We start from the raw sequence: 21,970 nt of genomic DNA, 5'->3' as shown, positions 1-21,970 counted from the left end.
AAATGTGTTAAATTCATTATGTAAGGTTAAATTTAGTTTATTTCAGATAATGTTAATTCGTGATGGTGTAAGTCAAAATAGTGATGGGATTAATAATAGTCCTAGAAATGTTCTAGTTCAATTTAATGATAAATTAAAGATGTTAGTTGATGGGTCAAATGTTGAGAATAGATTTGTTATCATTTTCAATTTAAGTTTTTTATTTCAATTGTTCCTTTTTCTGCTCTTTTAATAAGGTTAGGTTTAAATGAGAAGAAGTTTATTTGATTAAACAAGATTAATGTAGCTGAAAATATAATGAATAGTGAGAATCATATAAGAGGGGATATTTGAGGGATTTGGATATAATTTCCCCATCAGAAGTAGTCGTTAATTTACTATCATTTGGTTTAAGAGACCATTACTTACTTTCAGTCATCTGATGAATTTCAAGGTGTACTAATTTTTTTTAGTTACTTTAGATTGACACTCTAATGTTATTTATTTTAACTAACTCCTTAAATTATCTTAGATAATCACTTAATAAATAAATTTACTGAAGTTCTTTCAATTACAATTGGTATAAATCTGTGGTTTGCTCCACAGATTTCTGAGCATTGTCCAAAGAATAATCCAGGTCGATTTATTGTGAATGTTCCTTGATTTAACCGACCTGGCGTTGCATCAATTTTAACCCCTAATGCAGGAACTGCTCATGAGTGTAGAACATCTGATGCTCTTGTTAATACTCGTACTTCTGTATTTATTGGTAGGATTGTTCGGTTATCTACATCTAGTAGTCGGAATCCATCATTTTCTAGGTCTTGTTCTGGTGTTATATAAGTGTCAAATTCTACGTCTCTGAAGTCTGAATATTCATATCTTCAATATCATTGTCGTCCAATGGTTTTAATTGTAATTATTGCATCTACTGAATCATCAAGTAAATATAATAGTCGTAATGATGGTTTGATGGTTTGTTTAAGATGAATTAATTGTTTAATTTTTTTTCTTTATTTTTTTTCTACTGGTTTAACTGCTTCTTATTCTTTTCGTTTGTTTTATTATTCAATATCTGGTGATAATAATTTTTATTCTAGATTTTCTTTTGATGATAAGGGTTATTATATTTCATTTGGAATAATTGGTCTATTGTTTGTTGCTGTTTTTGGTGGTAGTCTTTTATCTTGATTAATTTTTCCTATTCCTCATGTGATTGCTTTACCTTATTATTTAAAGTTTTTAACTATTACAGTTGTTATTTTAGGTGCTTATTTAGGTTATCTTATTTCTAATTTTGATTTTTCTCATAATTTATTTTCTTTAAGTATACTTTCTTTTGTTAGATTTGCTGGTTCTATATGATTTATACCTTTTCTTTCAACTAAGTTTATTAGATGTATTCCTTTAAAAATAGGTTATTATTCATCTAAGTCATTTGATTATGGTTGAGGTGAATTACTTGGTGGTCAAGGTTTATATAGATTATTTATTATTTAATTGGTTATATTCAAGGTTGATATGATTCTAATTTCAAGATTTATCTTTTAACTTTTATTTTTTGAATATTTATTTTGGTAATATTGTTTTTCGTTTACTTAAATAGCTTATAATTAGAGCGTGACACTGAAGATGTTAAGGAAGTATTTTTACTTTTAAGTATTTATAAATATAGATATATTATTTTTACAGTGAAAATGTAATGTTTTATTTAAACTATATAAATTTTAGAAATGTTAACGGAGTTTAACCGCTAATATAAAATGTTAGCAGCTTTCATATTGGCTTTACATTTCCTTAATTGGAACTATTATAGTTCAATTATATTATTAACAGTAATACGCCTCTTTTTGGCTTCAATTAATAAGAATAAGGGTAGTACATACCAATCTTCCAGGTCGAAACTGACTGCAATATTTCGCTTCTTATTCTATTTAAGGTTGATTGATAATATCAATACTTTTTGAATGCAACCCAAATGTTATATTTAACTACAACCCTTTATTCTGCTCATTGTAATGCTCCTTGGTTTCATTCATGGTATAGTCCTCCTAATAGAACTAGAATAAAAAATATTGTTGATACTGTTCAGATTATAATGTCTGAAGTTTTAAAAATAATTACAATTGGTAGAATTAGTGCAATTTCTACATCAAAAATTAAAAAGATTACTGCGATTAGGAAGAATCGTATTGAGAATGGTATTCGTGCTGATCTTTTTGGATCAAACCCACATTCAAATGGTGATCTTTTTTCTCGATCATTAATTAATTTTTTTGATAGTGTTGTTGCCAGGATTATAACAATTATTGGAATAATAAATCTAATGAAAACTCTTGTTGATAGAATTAGAATTGTTTTTCTTGATTTATATCAAGCTTTCTGATTGGAAGTCAAATGTACTATTTATACTAGAAAAACAATTATCTACCTCATCAATAAATAGAGATATATAAGAATAATCATACTACGTCTACGAAGTGTCAGTATCATGCTGCTGCTTCAAATCCAAAGTGATGTCTTGGTGAAAATTGATTTATTGAGTGTCGAAGTAGACATGTTGATAAAAAGATTGTTCCAATAATTACGTGTAAACCATGGAATCCTGTTGCAACAAAGAATGTTGATCCATAAACTGCATCTGCAATGGTAAAAGGTGCTTCTCAATATTCATATGCTTGAAGTATTGTAAAGTATAGTCCTAATAACACTGTGAAGAATAATCCTTGTAGTGCTTGAGTATGATTAGATTCCATTAAACTATGATGTGCTCATGTTACTGTTACTCCTGATGCTAAAAGAATAGCTGTATTAAGTAATGGAATTTGTATAGGGTTAAAGGGTTGAATTCCTATTGGAGGTCATAGTATTCCTAGTTCAATTGTTGGTGCTAATCTTCTTCTAAAGAATGCTCAAAAAAAAGAAACGAAAAATAATACCTCTGATGCAATAAATAAAATTATTCCTCATCGTAATCCAATTGATACAAATCCTGTATGTAATCCTTGATATGTTCCTTCTCGTACTACATCTCGTCATCATTGAATTATAGTTAGTAGGGTAATTCCAAATCCAATTATGAATAAGTTAATATTAAATAGGTGGAATCATTTTGCTAGTCCTGATACTAGGACTATTGCTCCAATTGCTCCTGTTAATGGTCAAGGTCTATAGTCTACTAAGTGGAATGGGTGGTTTGAGTGAGTTGTTAACATAGGTTTAATATACTTCTCTAGAATATAGAGTTCTTAGAATTGAGAAAACATAGGCTTGAATTATTGCTACTGCTGATTCTAGAATTAATAGAAGTATTTGTCCAATAATTAGTAATGAGATTAAGTTTATTGCTATAGATGGTCCTGTGTTTCCTAATAAGGTTAATAATAAGTGTCCTGCAATTATATTTGCTGCCAACCGTACTGCTAATGTACCTGGTCGAATAACATTACTAATTGTTTCAATTAGTACTATAAATGATATTAATGCAGGCGGTGTACCTTGTGGTACAAGGTGTGTAAATATATGATTAGTATGGTTAATTCATCCAAATAATATAAATCTTAGCCATATAGGTAGGGCAATTGCAAATGTTAATGCTAAATGTCTTGTTCTAGTAAAAATATAAGGGAATAATCCTATGAAATTGTTAAATAATATTATAATAAAAATTGAGATGAAAATGAATGTTGTTCCATTAAATGATTTTGGTCCAAGAAGTGTTTTAAATTCATTATGTAAGGTTAAATTTAGTTTATTTCAGATAATGTTAATTCGTGATGGTGTAAGTCAAAATAGTGATGGGATTAATAATAGTCCTAGAAATGTTCTAGTTCAATTTAATGATAAATTAAAGATGTTAGTTGATGGGTCAAATGTTGAGAATAGATTTGTTATCATTTTCAATTTAAGTTTTTTATTTCAATTGTTCCTTTTTCTGCTCTTTTAATAAGGTTAGGTTTAAATGAGAAGAAGTTTATTTGATTAAACAAGATTAATGTAGCTGAAAATATAATGAATAGTGAGAATCATATAAGAGGGGATATTTGAGGGATTTGGATATAATTTCCCCATCAGAAGTAGTCGTTAATTTACTATTATTTGGTTTAAGAGACCATTACTTACTTTCAGTCATCTGATGAATTTCAAGGTGTACTAATTTTTTTTAGTTACTTTAGATTGACACTCTAATGTTATTTATTTTAACTAACTCCTTAAATTATCTTAGATAATCACTTAATAAATAAATTTACTGAAGTTCTTTCAATTACAATTGGTATAAATCTGTGGTTTGCTCCACAGATTTCTGAGCATTGTCCAAAGAATAATCAAGGTCGATTTATTGTGAATGTTCCTTGATTTAACCGACCTGGCGTTGCATCAATTTTAACCCCTAATGCAGGAACTGCTCATGAGTGTAGAACATCTGATGCTCTTGTTAATACTCGTACTTCTGTATTTATTGGTAGGATTGTTCGGTTATCAACATCTAGTAGTCGGAATCCATCATTTTCTAGGTCTTGTTCTGGTGTTATATAAGTGTCAAATTCTACGTCTCTGAAGTCTGAATATTCATATCTTCAATATCATTGTCGTCCAATGGTTTTAATTGTAATTATTGCATCTACTGAATCATCAAGTAAATATAATAGTCGTAATGATGGAAGGGCAATAAAAATTAATGTAATTGCTGGTAAAGCTGTTCAGATTGTTTCAATTAAATGTCCATGAAGTATATTACGGTTAGTATAGGCAATAAATAATATATAACTTAGGGCATAACCTACAATTACTGTAATTAATAATAATACGACCATAGTATGATCATGAAAGAATGATAATTGCTCCATTAATGGTGAAGCTCCATCTTGAAGAGATAAATTTGATCATGTTGCCATTAATAAATATTTTCTAATAAAAGGTCAAACCTTTATTTGTAGAGCTTAAATCTACTGCACTAATCTGCCATATTAGAATCTAGAGATTAATGGTAATTCTGAGTAACTATGTTCTGCAGGAGGGTTATTTTGTAGTCATTCTGTTGATCTTCTTATGTTAGCTCTAAATATAATTGCTCGGTTTGTAATCATTCTTTCTCATATAATTACAATGAATATAATGATTCCTACAATAGAAATTGTAGACCCAATTCTTGATACTACGTTTCATGATGTATATGCGTCTGGGTAGTCAGAGTATCGTCGAGGTATTCCTGCTAATCCTAGGAAGTGTTGAGGAAAGAATGTTAAATTTACTCCAATGAATATAATTGTAAATTGGATTTTTAATCATGTATTATTTATAGTTAATCCTGTAAATAGTGGATATCATTGAATGACACCTCCTATAATTGCAAATACTGCTCCTATAGATAATACATAATGAAAGTGGGCTACTACATAATATGTATCATGTAATACAATATCAAGTGATGAATTTGCTAATACTAATCCTGTTAATCCACCAATTGTAAATAGGAAAATAAATCCTAGAGCTCATAATAATGGTGGATTGAACTTGAATTTAGTTCCATATAATGTAGCTAATCATCTAAATACCTTAATTCCTGTAGGTACAGCAATAATTATTGTTGCTGATGTAAAATATGCTCGTGTGTCAACATCCATTCCTACTGTAAATATATGATGTGCTCATACAATAAATCCTATTAGTCCAATTGATAGTATAGCATAAATTATACCTAATGTTCCAAATTATTCAATTTTTCCTCTTTCTTGACATACAATATGTGAAATAATTCCGAACCCCGGTAGAATTAAAATATAAACTTCTGGGTGTCCAAAGAATCAAAATAGATGTTGATATAGAATTGGGTCACCCCCTCCTGCAGGGTCAAAGAATGATGTATTTAAATTTCGATCTGTTAATAATATAGTAATAGCTCCTGCTAAAACTGGAAGTGAAAGAAGGAGAAGTAATGCTGTAATAGCTACAGATCATACAAATAAAGGTGTTTGATCTAAAGTTATACTTCCTGATCGTATATTAATTGCTGTTGTAATGAAATTCACTGCACCAAGAATAGATGATACACCTGCTAAGTGCAGTGAAAAAATAGCTAGATCTACAGATGCACCCCCGTGTGCAATAGCTCCTGCTAGAGGAGAGTAAACTGTTCATCCTGTACCAGCACCATTATCTACTATAGAAGATGTAAGAAGAAGGGTTAGTGAAGGTGGTAGTAATCAAAAACTTATATTATTTATTCGTGGAAATGCTATATCTGGTGCACCAATTATTAGTGGAACAAGTCAATTACCAAATCCACCAATTATAATAGGTATTACTATAAAGAAAATTATTACGAATGCGTGAGCTGTAATAATAACATTATAAATCTGGTCATCCCCAATTAGAGATCCGGGTTGGCCAAGTTCAGCACGAATAAGTATTCTTATTGATGTTCCTACTATTCCTGCTCATGCTCCAAATATGAAGTATAAAGTACCAATGTCCTTATGGTTTGTTGAGAATAATCATTTTTGCGGTAAGATGGCTGAATTTTAGGTGGTAGACTGTAAATCTACTTATGAGATGTTTTCTCTCTTATCATATTTAGGTCTTATATTCAATTATGATTCTAGACTGCAATTCTAGAGGTGTAAAATTTTACTAAGGCCTAAAAGATTATTCTTTTAATTATAACTTTGAAGGTTATTAGTTTGATTAACTTAAGTCCTTAGTATAATGAAATTAAGGTTGATGTTGAAATCAATCCTATTGTTGAAATTATTACTGTTATGGGAAGAATGATTCTTGATTTTTGGGACTTTATCTTTATAGATCACGAATTTTCTGTGTATGATATAATTAGAGCTGAGAATCAAATACGTATATAGTAGTAGAGTGTAATTGTAGTTAATACAACTATAATAGTTATAACAGTTGTTATATTGTTTTCTATTAATGATTGTATTACAATTCATTTTGGTAAGAATCCAAGGAATGGTGGTAGTCCACCTAAAGATAATAAAGATAAGAATATTATGAATTTAATTTCGGTTTTTATATTTCTGGCTGAATAAATTTGATTTATGAAAAATAAATTTATTTGCTTAAATAATAAAACTATAATTAATCTTAATAGTGAGTAAATAATGAAGTATAGTTCTCAGATGTTTTCTCTGACTGTTAATGATCTAATTATTCAACCTAGATGTCTGATTGATGAATATGCTAAAAGTTGTCGTAAGGATGTTTGATTTAAACCTCCTATTGCCCCAATAATAATTCTTAAGATAATAATTGTTCAAATAAAAGTTCTTAATTGAATACAATAAGATAAGACCATTATTGGGGCGATTTTTTGTCATGTTATTAATGTTAAACAATTATTTCATCTTGATGCTCCTATAACTTCTGGAAATCAGAAATGGAAAGGTGCAGCTCCAATCTTTAATAATAGTCTAGATCTAATTATTATTGATGGGATAAATTCTGTTTCCCATCCCATGGGATATTTTATTTGAATCAGCAAAATTGAAAATAATAATATTGTCGATGCTATTGCTTGGACAATAAAATATTTAATTGATGATTCATTTATTATTATATTTTTATTTCTTGTTAGGAGCGGAATAAATGAAAGTAAGTTGATCTCAAGTCCTATTCAAACCCCAAATCAGGAATTTGATGAAATGGACAGGATCGTTCCTATCATTAATGTTGATAGGAAGAGAAGTTTTGTAGAGTTGTTGGTCATTAAAAAGGAGAGGATTGATACCTCTATAAATGGGGTATGAACCCATTAGCTTGTTTAGCTTACCTTTTTACATTAAGGTGTATGATGCACGTTAGTTTTTGATACTAAAGGAGGTAGTTTAATTCTATCTTATGTAATTTTAATGAAGGTAATTTTATTTACTTTATTTACCCTATCAAGGTAACCCTTTAATCAGGCACTTCATTTATTTAATATATAAATCGAAAGTTTTTTTTTGGAATTCTTTTATGTATTATTTTGTTTAATTAGGATTAATTTATCCTGCTCATTTTATTTTTATATATATATATATATATATATATATATAATAAATAATTTATATTAAAATATTACATTTAATTGAAATTAAAGTATTATAAGTTCATCTTACCATTATCAATTGATTATGTTAATGCAATTATTTACCTAGGATTATAGCTACTTATGTTTTTAGCTTAAAATAGGTTATTATAATATAATATATATAATAATATGTAATTTAATATTTAATATAATTATAATTGGATATAATAAATAAAATTATTAATTTAAATATAAAATATTATAATTAATATAATTATTTATATCCAATAGGAATTCAACCCTTTAACCCTATACAAATTCCATTACTTAATACAGCTATTCTTTTAGCATCAGGAGTAACAGTAACATGAGCACATCATAGTTTAATGGAATCTAATCATACTCAAGCACTACAAGGATTATTCTTCACAGTGTTATTAGGACTATACTTTACAATACTTCAAGCATATGAATATTGAGAAGCACCTTTTACCATTGCAGATGCAGTTTATGGATCAACATTCTTTGTTGCAACAGGATTCCATGGTTTACACGTAATTATTGGAACAATCTTTTTATCAACATGTCTACTTCGACACTCAATAAATCAATTTTCACCAAGACATCACTTTGGATTTGAAGCAGCAGCATGATACTGACACTTCGTAGACGTAGTATGATTATTCTTATATATCTCTATTTATTGATGAGGTAGATAATTGTTTTTCTAGTATAAATAGTACATTTGACTTCCAATCAGAAAGCTTGATATAAATCAAGAAAAACAATTCTAATTCTATCAACAAGAGTTTTCATTAGATTTATTATTCCAATAATTGTTATAATCCTGGCAACAACACTATCAAAAAAATTAATTAATGATCGAGAAAAAAGATCACCATTCTAATGTGGGTTTGATCCAAAAAGATCAGCACGAATACCATTCTCAATACGATTCTTCCTAATCGCAGTAATCTTTTTAATTTTTGATGTAGAAATTGCACTAATTCTACCAATTGTAATTATTTTTAAAACTTCAGACATTATAATCTGAACAGTATCAACAATATTTTTTATTCTAGTTCTATTAGGAGGACTATACCATGAATGAAACCAAGGAGCATTACAATGAGCAGAATAAAGGGTTGTAGTTAAATATAACATTTGGGTTGCATTCAAAAAGTATTGATATTATCAATCAACCTTAAATAGAATAAGAAGCGAAATATTGCAGTCAGTTTCGACCTGGAAGATTGGTATGTACTACCCTTATTCTTATTAATTGAAGCCAAAAAGAGGCGTATTACTGTTAATAATATAATTGAACTATAATAGTTCCAATTAAGGAAATGTAAAGCCAATATGAAAGCTGCTAACTTTTTATATTAGCGGTTAAACTCCATTAACATTTCTAAAATTTATATAGTTTAAATAAAACATTACATTTTCACTGTAAAAATAATATATCTATATTTATAAATACTTAAAAGTAAAAATACTTCCTTAACATCTTCAGTGTCACGCTCTAATTATAAGCTATTTAAGTAAACGAAAAACAATATTACCAAAATAAATATTCAAAAAATAAAAGTTAAAAGATAAATCTTGAAATTAGAATCATATCAACCTTGAATATAACCAATTAAATAAATAAATAATCTATATAAACCTTGACCACCAAGTAATTCACCTCAACCATAATCAAATGACTTAGATGAATAATAACCTATTTTTAAAGGAATATATCTAATAAACTTAGTTGAAAGAAAAGGTATAAATCATATAGAACCAGCAAATCTAACAAAAGAAAGTATACTTAAAGAAAATAAATTATGAGAAAAATCAAAATTAGAAATAAGATAACCTAAATAAGCACCTAAAATAACAACTGTAATAGTTAAAAACTTTAAATAATAAGGTAAAGCAATCACATGAGGAATAGGAAAAATTAATCAAGATAAAAGACTACCACCAAAAACAGCAACAAACAATAGACCAATTATTCCAAATGAAATATAATAACCCTTATCATCAAAAGAAAATCTAGAATAAAAATTATTATCACCAGATATTGAATAATAAAACAAACGAAAAGAATAAGAAGCAGTTAAACCAGCAGAAAAAAAATAAAGAAAAAAAATTAAACAATTAATTCATCTTAAACAAACCATCTCAAGAATTAAATCCTTTGAATAAAATCCCGCTAAAAAAGGTATTCCACACAAAGATAAACTAGAAACATTAAAACAAACTGAAGTTAAAGGTATGAAATTAACAATTGATCCTATAAAACGAATATCCTGAGAATCCTTCAAATTATGAATTATTGAACCTGCACATATAAATAATAATGCCTTAAATAAAGCATGAGCCAATAAATGAAAAAATGCAAGCTTTGGATAACCTATAGCACAAAATTCTTATTATTAAACCAAGTTGTCTTAAAGTAGAAAGAGCAATAATCTTCTTTAAATCAAACTCAAAATTAGCGCCCAATCCAGCCATAAATATAGTTACACAACCAATTAAAAGTAAAAATCAACCACAATTATAAGTATCCAATATTGGTCTAAAACGAATTAATAAATAAACACCAGCAGTAACAAGAGTAGAAGAATGAACTAAAGCAGAAACAGGAGTAGGAGCTGCTATAGCAGCAGGAAGTCATGAAGAGAAAGGAATCTGAGCTCTCTTAGTTATTGCTGCTAAAACAATTAATATAGTAATGAGCTGTATTTCAAAAGAATTAGAAATAAAATCATAATAATAAATATAATTTCAACCACCAAAATTTAACATTCATGCAATAGAAATTAAAATAGCAACATCACCAATACGATTAGAAAGTGCAGTTAATATACCAGCACTATAAGATTTTACATTTTGATAATAAATAACTAAACAATAAGAAACTAAACCTAAACCATCTCAACCTAATAAAATTCTAATTAAATTAGGACTAATAATTAAAAAACCTATAGAAAGAATAAATATTAAAACAATAATAATAAAACGATTTATATTCTTTTCACCAGATATATAATCCTCTCTATAATAAATAACCAAAGAAGAAATATATATAACAAAAGATATAAAAATAAGAGATATTCAATCCAAAATTAAAGTTATAACAACTATAGAACCATTTAAATTGAAAAGCTCTCACTCAACAAAAACTCTATAATCAATTATTAAATAATAAATATCTAAAATAAAAATTATAGTTCTCGAAATAAACAAAGAAAAAAAACTCAAAGAACAAATAGAAAATAAATTCACGGCCTAAGATGAAAAACTTCATATCATTGATTCCAAAAAACAATATTTTTAATTAAAATAATTAAGCAAACTAAACAAAGAAATATTCACCCTTTAAACAGAGAATATTTAAAGGCAATCAATGTAAAAGTAAAAGATGATATTCACGAAAATAACCAAGAGAACAAGTATAAACACCAGAATAATAATTCCCATGCTGAGAATAAGAATATATATACAAAGTATAAACAGCTCTAAAAAAAGATAAAAAAATCAAAGCAAAGAATCTAAAAGAAGATCAAGATATAATTCTATTTAATAATCTAATTTCACCTACCAAATTTAAAGAAGGAGGAGCAGCCATATTTGATGATCTTAAAAGAAATCATCATAAAGCCATTCTTGGCATCAAATTAATTATACCCTTGTTAATTAATAATCTTCGTCTACCTAAACGTTCATAAATAATATTAGATAAACAAAATAAACCAGAAGAACATAAACCATGACCAACCATTAGAGAAAGAGAACCTACACAACCTCATCAATTCATAGTCATCAATCCACCAATAACCATTCTTATATGAGCAACAGAAGAATATGCAATTAAAGACTTTAAATCAACCTGACGAAAACAAATAAATCTTACAATAACACCCGCAGATAAACCTAAGGACAATCAAAAATAATTAAACTTTAAACCCAAATAAGAAATAACCTTTATAACACGAAAAATACCATAACCACCTAACTTTAATAAAACACCAGCAAGAATTATTCTACCTGAAATAGGGGCCTCTACATGAGCCTTAGGAAGTCATAAATGAACCAAAAACATAGCTATCTCAACTAAAAAAGCCAAAATTATAAATACATAAAACATAAAATAATAAGAACCAAAATCAACCAATAAAGGAAAATATAAAGTATTAGAAAAATCATAAACCTTAAATAAAACTAATAATAAAGGTAATCTAGCAACCAAAGTATAAAAAATTAAATAAACACCAGCCTGCAAACGCTCAGGTTGATAACCCCAACCCAAAATTAAAAGTAAAGTAGGAACTAATCTAGCCTCAAAAAAAATATAAAAAGAAAGAAGACTTAATCTAGCAAATGAACAATAAAGCATAATTATTAAAATCAAAACCATAAAAACAAAAAAATTAGAATGATATGAACTTAAATAAACTGAACCTCTAGCAGTGATTATTAAAGAACAAATCCAAAAACTAAGTAAAATTAAACTAAAAGAAAAATAATCAATACCAAAATAATATCTAATTATATTCAAATCAGCATATGAATAAACACAAATTATAAAAACAAAACCCGACAGAAACATTAAAGAATGAACCAACCATCAACAATTATTTAATAAACAAAGAGGGATCAAAAAAATAGTTATAAATAAATACTTTAACATAAAGATAAACCAAAAGAATTAAAAAAATCATTACCATGAGAACGAATTATTGAAACTAAAATAGAAAGACCTAAAGCACCCTCACAAACAGAAAAAACTAAAAAAATAACAGGAAAAAAATAATCATAATCAAACTCAATAAGAAAAACAATAACTAACATAAATAAAGAAAGAACAATATATTCTAATCTCAAAAGAACCATTAATAAATGTTTACGTTTAGAAGAAAAAACATAAACACCAGCAAAATAAATCAATAAAGAAGTAAAAATAGAGAATATAAACATTAGTTTTAATAGTTTAAAAAAACGCCGGTCTTGTAAACCGGAAATAAGTCCAGCCCCCACTTTTAAAACTTCAGAGGTGGAAAAGCTTCCATCATCGGTCCCCAAAACCGGTATTTTAAATAAACTAACCCCTGAAATGATCAAAATAATAATTATATCATTATCAAATGTAATAAATATTAATTTTATTAAATTAAGACACCCAATATCAATAATGCTTTTTATTATCCTTCAAACCTTCCTAGTTGGATTAATAACAGGAACAATAATAGAAAGATATTGATTATCATATATTTTATTTTTAACATTTCTTGGTGGTATACTAGTATTATTTATTTACATTACAAGAATTGCATCAAACGAAATATTTCAGCCTAAATCAATCACTATAATTATTACATTAATAATGTGAGTATTTATCATATTAATATTAATTATTCTAGATATATCTATATTTATAGACTTTTTCAAAAACACCGAAACTATAAATATTGATAATTCAATCAATTATCAAGAAATAACAATATCTTTAGAAAAATTATATAATAGACCAACATTCATTATTACAATAATAATAATAATTTATTTATTTTTAGCACTACTAGCAGTTGTTAAAATCACCAATATTAATCAGGGACCTATTCGTAAAATAAGATAATTACTAATGAATAAACCCTTACGATTAAGACATCCTTTAATTAAAATTATTAATAACTCTTTAATTGACTTACCTGCCCCAACAAATATTTCATTTTGATGAAATTTTGGATCCCTATTAGGGTTATGTTTGGTAATTCAAATCGTAACTGGACTATTTTTAGCTATACATTATACATCAAATATTGAAATAGCATTCAGTAGTGTAGTACACATCTGCCGAGACGTAAATAATGGTTGAATTATCCGAACCTTACACGCAAATGGAGCATCTATATTTTTTATTTGTATTTACTTACATGTAGGATGGGGAATTTACTATGGATCTGATATATATATACATACCTGAATAATTGGTACAGTGATTTTATTTTTAGTTATAGCAACTGCATTTATAGGATATGTCTTACCCTGAGGCCAAATATCTTTTTGAGGTGCAACAGTAATTACTAATTTATTATCAGCAATCCCATACTTAGGAACAGATTTAGTCCAATGAGTATGAGGAGGATTCGCTGTTGATAATGCAACATTAAATCGATTCTTCACATTCCATTTTGTATTACCATTTATTATTGCTGCTATAGCAGCAATTCATTTATTTTTTCTTCACCAAACAGGATCTAATAATCCTCTTGGACTAAATGGAGATATTGAAAAAATTCCATTCCATCCATACTTTACCTTTAAGGATTCTATTACATTTGTAATAATAACATCATTATTAATTATACTATGTTTAATTAATCCTTACCTATTAGGAGATCCAGATAACTTTGTACCTGCCAACCCATTAGTAACACCAGTTCACATTCAACCAGAATGATATTTCCTATTTGCATATGCAATTCTACGATCTATCCCTAATAAGTTAGGAGGTGTTATTGCATTATTTTTATCAATTAGAATCTTAATAATTTTACCATTTTATAATAAAACACCATTCCGAGGCATTCAATTTTACCCTATTCATCAAATTTTATTCTGAATTATAGTAGTTGTTGTATGCTTACTAACGTGAATTGGTAAACGACCTGTTGAAGAACCTTATATTATAACAGGTCAAATCTTAACAATTATTTACTTCACATATTTCTTAATTAATGTCCATGTCGCAAACGCATGAGATAAATTAATTAAGGAATAAAGTTAATTAGCTTAGGAAAAGCATATGTTTTGAAAACATAAAATTAGAAGTTTAACTCTTCTATTAACTTTTCTCAAAAAATTTCACTAAACAAATGAGATAAATAAAATCTTTAAACCAACAAAGAAAATAAAAAAATTCAAAGATAAAGGTAAAAAACTTTTTCAAGCTAAGTACATTAATTTATCATAACGGAACCGTGGTAATGTTCCACGAACCCAAATAAAACCAAAAGATATAATAGCAAGCTTAATAAAAAATATAAAAGAATAAAAATCACCGCCGAAAAAAATTAAAGCCAATAACAATTCTAGTATATTCAGCTAAAAAAATTAAAGTAAAACCACCCGCACCACACTCAATATTAAATCCTGAAACTAACTCAGATTCCCCTTCAGCAAAATCAAAAGGAGTACGATTAGTTTCAGCTAAGCAAGAAGCAAAACAAGCTAAAGCTAAAGGAAAAGAAATAATAATAAATCAACAATAAAGCTGATAGTTTATAAAATCAAACATATTAAAACTACCAATTAAAATAATTAAAGACAATAAAATTAAAGCTAAACTAACTTCATAAGAAATTGTTTGAGCAACAGAACGAAGAGAACCTAATAATGAATAATTTGAATTAGAAGATCAACCAGCAATTATAACAGTATAAACACCTAATTTAGTACAACATAATAAAAATAAAAATCCATAAGAAAAAGAACACATATAAGTTAAATAAGGAAAAATTACTCAAACGGCTAAAGAAATCATTAAATTAAAAACAGGGGAAAAATAATAAAGTAGGTAATTAGATATAATAGGAATTGGCTGCTCCTTACAAATTAACTTAATAGCATCTCTAAATGGCTGAGGAATTCCAACAAAACCTACCTTATTTGGACCCTTTCGAATCTGAATATAACCTAAAACCTTACGCTCTAATAAAGTTAAAAAGGCAACACTAATTAAAACACAAATAACCAATAAAAGAAAATTCAAAATAAATATAAATAAATCATAAAGTATCAATACTATTTGTAGAAAAAATCTACATAAATGAATTCTAAATTCAACACATTAATCTGTCAAAATAGTAAATAAATTAATATTAATCAATATAACAAAAAATATTTTAACCATATGGTCCTTTTGTACTGATATGGATTAACAATCTTAGGATAGAAACCGACCTGGCTCACGCCGGTCTGAACTCAGATCATGTAAGAATTTAAAGGTCGAACAGACCTAATCATTGGGCTCCTGCACCCAAAATTTTTCTTAATCCAACATCGAGGTCGCAATCTGCTTTGTCGATATGAGCTCTCAAAAACAATTACGCTGTTATCCCTAAGGTAACTTAATCTTATGATCATAAATTATGGATCAAAATAACAAACATAAATAAATGATATAATAATGAAGAGTTTATCTATTCTTCATGTCACCCCAACAAAACATCATCATTAAATATAGAAAGACAAACAAAAAACTATATAAAAGTAAAATGTCAAGCTCTATAAGGTCTTCTTGTCCTAAAGAAGAATTTAAGCCTTTTGACTCAAAAGTTAAATTAAAAAATTTATTAAGAGACAGTTGATTTCTCGTCAAGCCATTCATTCCAGCCACTAATTAAGAGACTAATGATTATGCTACCTTTGCAAGGTCAAAATACCGCGGCTCTTTAAAAATACGCTCAGTGAGCAGGCCAGACCTCAAAATATAAACAAGAGGACATGTTTTTGATAAACAGGCGGAAATCAATTTTGCCTAGTTCCTTATAATAAGTTCACAAGGTAAAAATTTCATACAAATAAATATACTAATTCTATCATTATTACAAAAATTTTAAAATTAAATTAATAATCTTAATAAAAAACCTAAAATATTTATAAAATCAAAATAAAAAATAATGAACTAAAACGTAATCTTAAAGATAGCTGGTTTAAAGCTTACTATTATATTTCTATAAAATAAATTATAGGTTATTAACTTCAAAGCTTATCCCTTAAAGAATAAATAAGTTAATATTTTTACTTAAAAAATTAAATAAAAACAAATAACTTTAAAAAATTAAATTTTTTCTTAAGAAACTAGATATCTTGGGAAACGATTAACATCTCATTTCTATAAATAATTTAATAATAATTATGATACATTAACTATAAATTATTTATAAATCAACCCAAATCGAGACAAGTAAAATAAATACTAAAATTTTGATAAACCCTGATACAAAAGGTACAATAAATAAAATCTACTTAAAAAAATTTAAAATAATATTTCATAAAACACTTACATTACCAATAAACTATAATTTAAAAAATCAATTCTATAAAATATACTAAGACAAAAATACAATAAAATTATTTATATTAAATAATTAAATAAACAAAAAATAAATATAATAAAATAAATAATCAAGATATCCTGATTTGCACAGAAAAATTTTCAGTGTAAATGAAACACTTTACTAATAAGTTATATCTTGAAACTCTTCCTAGATACACTTTCCAGTACATCTACTATGTTACGACTTATCTCATCTAAATTGAAGCTACTTTAAAATAAAATGGAATAATCAATAATGAGAGCGACGGGCGATGTGTACACATCTCAGAGCCAATATCAGTTAAATTAAATAAATTAAATTACTATCAAATCCACCTTCATTAACAGTATTTCACTATCAAATCCGTTATAAACAAAAATCTATTGTAACCCACCTCCTCTTAACTATAAGCTGCACCTTGACCTGAAATATTTTATAATTAAAAATCTTGAGAATTATAACTCTAAAAAGATTCTCTGATAACGGAGATATACAAACAAATAAATTAAGTAGAGTAAATCGTGTATTATCAATCATGGGGTAGGTTCCTCTGAATGGAATGAGATACCGCCAAATTCTTTGGGTTTAAAGACCTTAACTAATAGTACCCTGGTAAATATAATTAACATTTAAAATAATAGGGTATCTAATCCTAGTTTATTATTTAAATTTCACAGATTCATAAAAAGGGCCACAAATAAATTTTAACATTTCACCTTACAAATTTATATTTCAACCCTAATAATATAAACAACTGTTTTAACCAATAATATTCACTTGTATCAATCGTATAACCGCGGCTGCTGGCACGAATTATGCCGATACTAAATCAATTGCTAAATCCAAAATCACTTGATAATTAAATCAAATTACTGCAAAAAGAACATTTAGTCTAACAAAACTTACATATAATACAAAGAAAAAGTGAATAAACATGCAAGAATAAAACTTTTAAAAATAAAAAATAAGAAAATTTTAAATCTATTAATTCAGGAAAAAATAAAAGATTCAAATACTTAAAGAAAAAAAAAGAAAAAAACCACAAACATTAACAAAAAAAAAGAAACGCCCCTATGTATGACCACAACAACTTCTCTATTATATATAATTAAAGATTAATATGGAACATGTATAGCAATAAATGTATTATATTCTTTCTTATTTAATCTTTCTTTTCACTAATAAATAAAGAAAGATTAAATAATATAATAAATATATTTTATACAATTATGTAATTTAATATAATATGTTATTAATATGAATTCTTTTTTTATATTAAGTTAACTTTCATATATATTAGTTAAATAATCTAATTATAGATAATTTACATAATTATTTTATTATAATTAATATAATTATTTATATTAATTATAATATTTTATATTTACATTAATAATTTTATTTATTATATCCAATTATAATAATATTAAATATTAAATTACATATTATTATATATATTATATTATAATAACCTATTTTAAGCTAAAAACATAAGTAGCTATAATCCTAGGTAAATAATTGCATTAAAATAATCAATTGATAATGGTAAGATGAACTTATAATACTTTAATTTCAATTAAATGTAATATATTAATATAAATTATTTATTATATATATATATATATATAAAAAATAAAATGAGCAGGATAAATTAATCCTAATGAAACAAAATAATACATAAAAGAATTTCAAAAAAAAACTTTCGATTTATATATTAAATAAATGAAGTGCCTGATTAAAGGGTTACCTTGATAGGGTAAATAAAGTAAATAAAATTACCTTCATTAAAATTACATAAGATAGAATTAAACTACCTCCTTTAGTATCAAAAACTAACGTGCATCATACACCTTAATGTAAAAAGGTAAGCTAAACAAGCTAATGGGTTCATACCCCATTTATAGAGGTATCAATCCTCTCCTTTTTAATGACCAACAACTCTACAAAACTTCTCTTCCTATCAACATTAATGATAGGAACGATCCTGTCCATTTCATCAAATTCCTGATTTGGGGTTTGAATAGGACTTGAGATCAACTTACTTTCATTTATTCCGCTCCTAACAAGAAATAAAAATATAATAATAAATGAATCATCAATTAAATATTTTATTGTCCAAGCAATAGCATCGACAATATTATTATTTTCAATTTTGCTGATTCAAATAAAATATCCCATGGGATGGGAAACAGAATTTATCCCATCAATAATAATTAGATCTAGACTATTATTACAGATTGGAGCTGCACCTTTCCATTTCTGATTTCCAGAAGTTATAGGAGCATCAAGATGAAATAATTGTTTAACATTAATAACATGACAAAAAATCGCCCCAATAATGGTCTTATCTTATTGTATTCAATTAAGAACTTTTATTTGAACAATTATTATCTTAAGAATTATTATTGGGGCAATAGGAGGTTTAAATCAAACATCCTTACGACAACTTTTAGCATATTCATCAATCAGACATCTAGGTTGAATAATTAGATCATTAACATTCAGAGAAAACATCTGAGAACTATACTTCATTATTTACTCACTATTAAGATTAATTATAGTTTTATTATTTAAGCAAATAAATTTATTTTTTATAAATCAAATTTATTCAGCCAGAAATATAAAAACCGAAATTAAATTCATAATATTCTTATCTTTATTATCTTTAGGTGGACTACCACCATTCCTTGGATTCTTACCAAAATGAATTGTAATACAATCATTAATAGAAAACAATATAACAACTATTATAACTATTATAGTTGTATTAACTACAATTACACTCTACTACTATATACGTATTAGATTCTCAGCTCTAATTATATCATACACAGAAAATTCGTGATCTATAAAGATAAAGTCCCAAAAATCAAGAATCATTCTTCCTATAACAGTAATAATTTCAACAATAGGATTGATTTCAACATCAACCTTAATTTCATTATACTAAGGACTTTAGACGTAGAATTTGACACTTATATAACACCAGAACAAGACCTAGAAAATGATGGATTCCGACTACTAGATGTAGATAACCGAACAATCCTACCAATAAATACAGAAGTACGAGTATTAACAAGAGCATCAGATGTTCTACACTCATGAGCAGTTCCTGCATTAGGGGTTAAAATTGATGCAACGCCAGGTCGGTTAAATCAAGGAACATTCACAATAAATCGACCTGGATTATTCTTTGGACAATGCTCAGAAATCTGTGGAGCAACCCACATATTTATACCAATTGTAATTGAAAGAACTTCAGTAAATTTATTTATTAAGTGATTATCTAAGATAATTTAAGGAGTTAGTTAAAATAAATAACATTAGAGTGTCAATCTAAAGTAACTAAAAAAAATTAGTACACCTTGAAATTCATCAGATGACTGAAAGTAAGTAATGGTCTCTTAAACCAAATAATAGTAAATTAACGACTACTTCTGATGGGGAAATTATATCCAAATCCCTCAAATATCCCCTCTTATATGATTCTCACTATTCATTATATTTTCAGCTACATTAATCTTGTTTAATCAAATAAACTTCTTCTCATTTAAACCTAACCTTATTAAAAGAGCAGAAAAAGGAACAATTGAAATAAAAAACTTAAATTGAAAATGATAACAAATCTATTCTCAACATTTGACCCATCAACTAACATCTTTAATTTATCATTAAATTGAACTAGAACATTTCTAGGACTATTATTAATCCCATCACTATTTTGACTTACACCATCACGAATTAACATTATCTGAAATAAACTAAATTTAACCTTACATAATGAATTTAAAACACTTCTTGGACCAAAATCATTTAATGGAACAACATTCATTTTCATCTCAATTTTTATTATAATATTATTTAACAATTTCATAGGATTATTCCCTTATATTTTTACTAGAACAAGACATTTAGCATTAACATTTGCAATTGCCCTACCTATATGGCTAAGATTTATATTATTTGGATGAATTAACCATACTAATCATATATTTACACACCTTGTACCACAAGGTACACCGCCTGCATTAATATCATTTATAGTACTAATTGAAACAATTAGTAATGTTATTCGACCAGGTACATTAGCAGTACGGTTGGCAGCAAATATAATTGCAGGACACTTATTATTAACCTTATTAGGAAACACAGGACCATCTATAGCAATAAACTTAATCTCATTACTAATTATTGGACAAATACTTCTATTAATTCTAGAATCAGCAGTAGCAATAATTCAAGCCTATGTTTTCTCAATTCTAAGAACTCTATATTCTAGAGAAGTATATTAAACCTATGTTAACAACTCACTCAAACCACCCATTCCACTTAGTAGACTATAGACCTTGACCATTAACAGGAGCAATTGGAGCAATAGTCCTAGTATCAGGACTAGCAAAATGATTCCACCTATTTAATATTAACTTTTTCATAATTGGATTTGGAATTACCCTACTAACTATAATTCAATGATGACGAGATGTAGTACGAGAAGGAACATATCAAGGATTACATACAGGATTTGTATCAATTGGATTACGATGAGGAATAATTTTATTTATTGCATCAGAGGTATTATTTTTCGTTTCTTTTTTTTGAGCATTCTTTAGAAGAAGATTAGCACCAACAATTGAACTAGGAATACTATGACCTCCAATAGGAATTCAACCCTTTAACCCTATACAAATTCCATTACTTAATACAGCTATTCTTTTAGCATCAGGAGTAACAGTAACATGAGCACATCATAGTTTAATGGAATCTAATCATACTCAAGCACTACAAGGATTATTCTTCACAGTGTTATTAGGACTATACTTTACAATACTTCAAGCATATGAATATTGAGAAGCACCTTTTACCATTGCAGATG

General features: G+C 26.9%; 2 pseudogenes; one reads left to right on the top strand and one right to left on the bottom strand.

The window, feature by feature from the left end:
• The window catches only part of LOC126301305 (NADH-ubiquinone oxidoreductase chain 5-like), a 44,556-nt pseudogene extending 35,996 nt beyond the window's left edge, over positions 1-8,560 (top strand).
• A 995-nt stretch (positions 8,561-9,555) lies between these two features.
• Positions 9,556-11,269, bottom strand: LOC126301267 (NADH-ubiquinone oxidoreductase chain 5-like; annotated as a pseudogene).
• Between the last annotated feature and the right edge of the window lie 10,701 nt (positions 11,270-21,970).

This window comes from Schistocerca gregaria, unplaced genomic scaffold (assembly GCF_023897955.1).
Source record: "Schistocerca gregaria isolate iqSchGreg1 unplaced genomic scaffold, iqSchGreg1.2 ptg000066l, whole genome shotgun sequence".
NCBI classification, from domain to species: Eukaryota; Metazoa; Arthropoda; class Insecta; order Orthoptera; family Acrididae; genus Schistocerca; species Schistocerca gregaria.
This window is presented reverse-complemented; position numbering and strand designations above follow the sequence as displayed.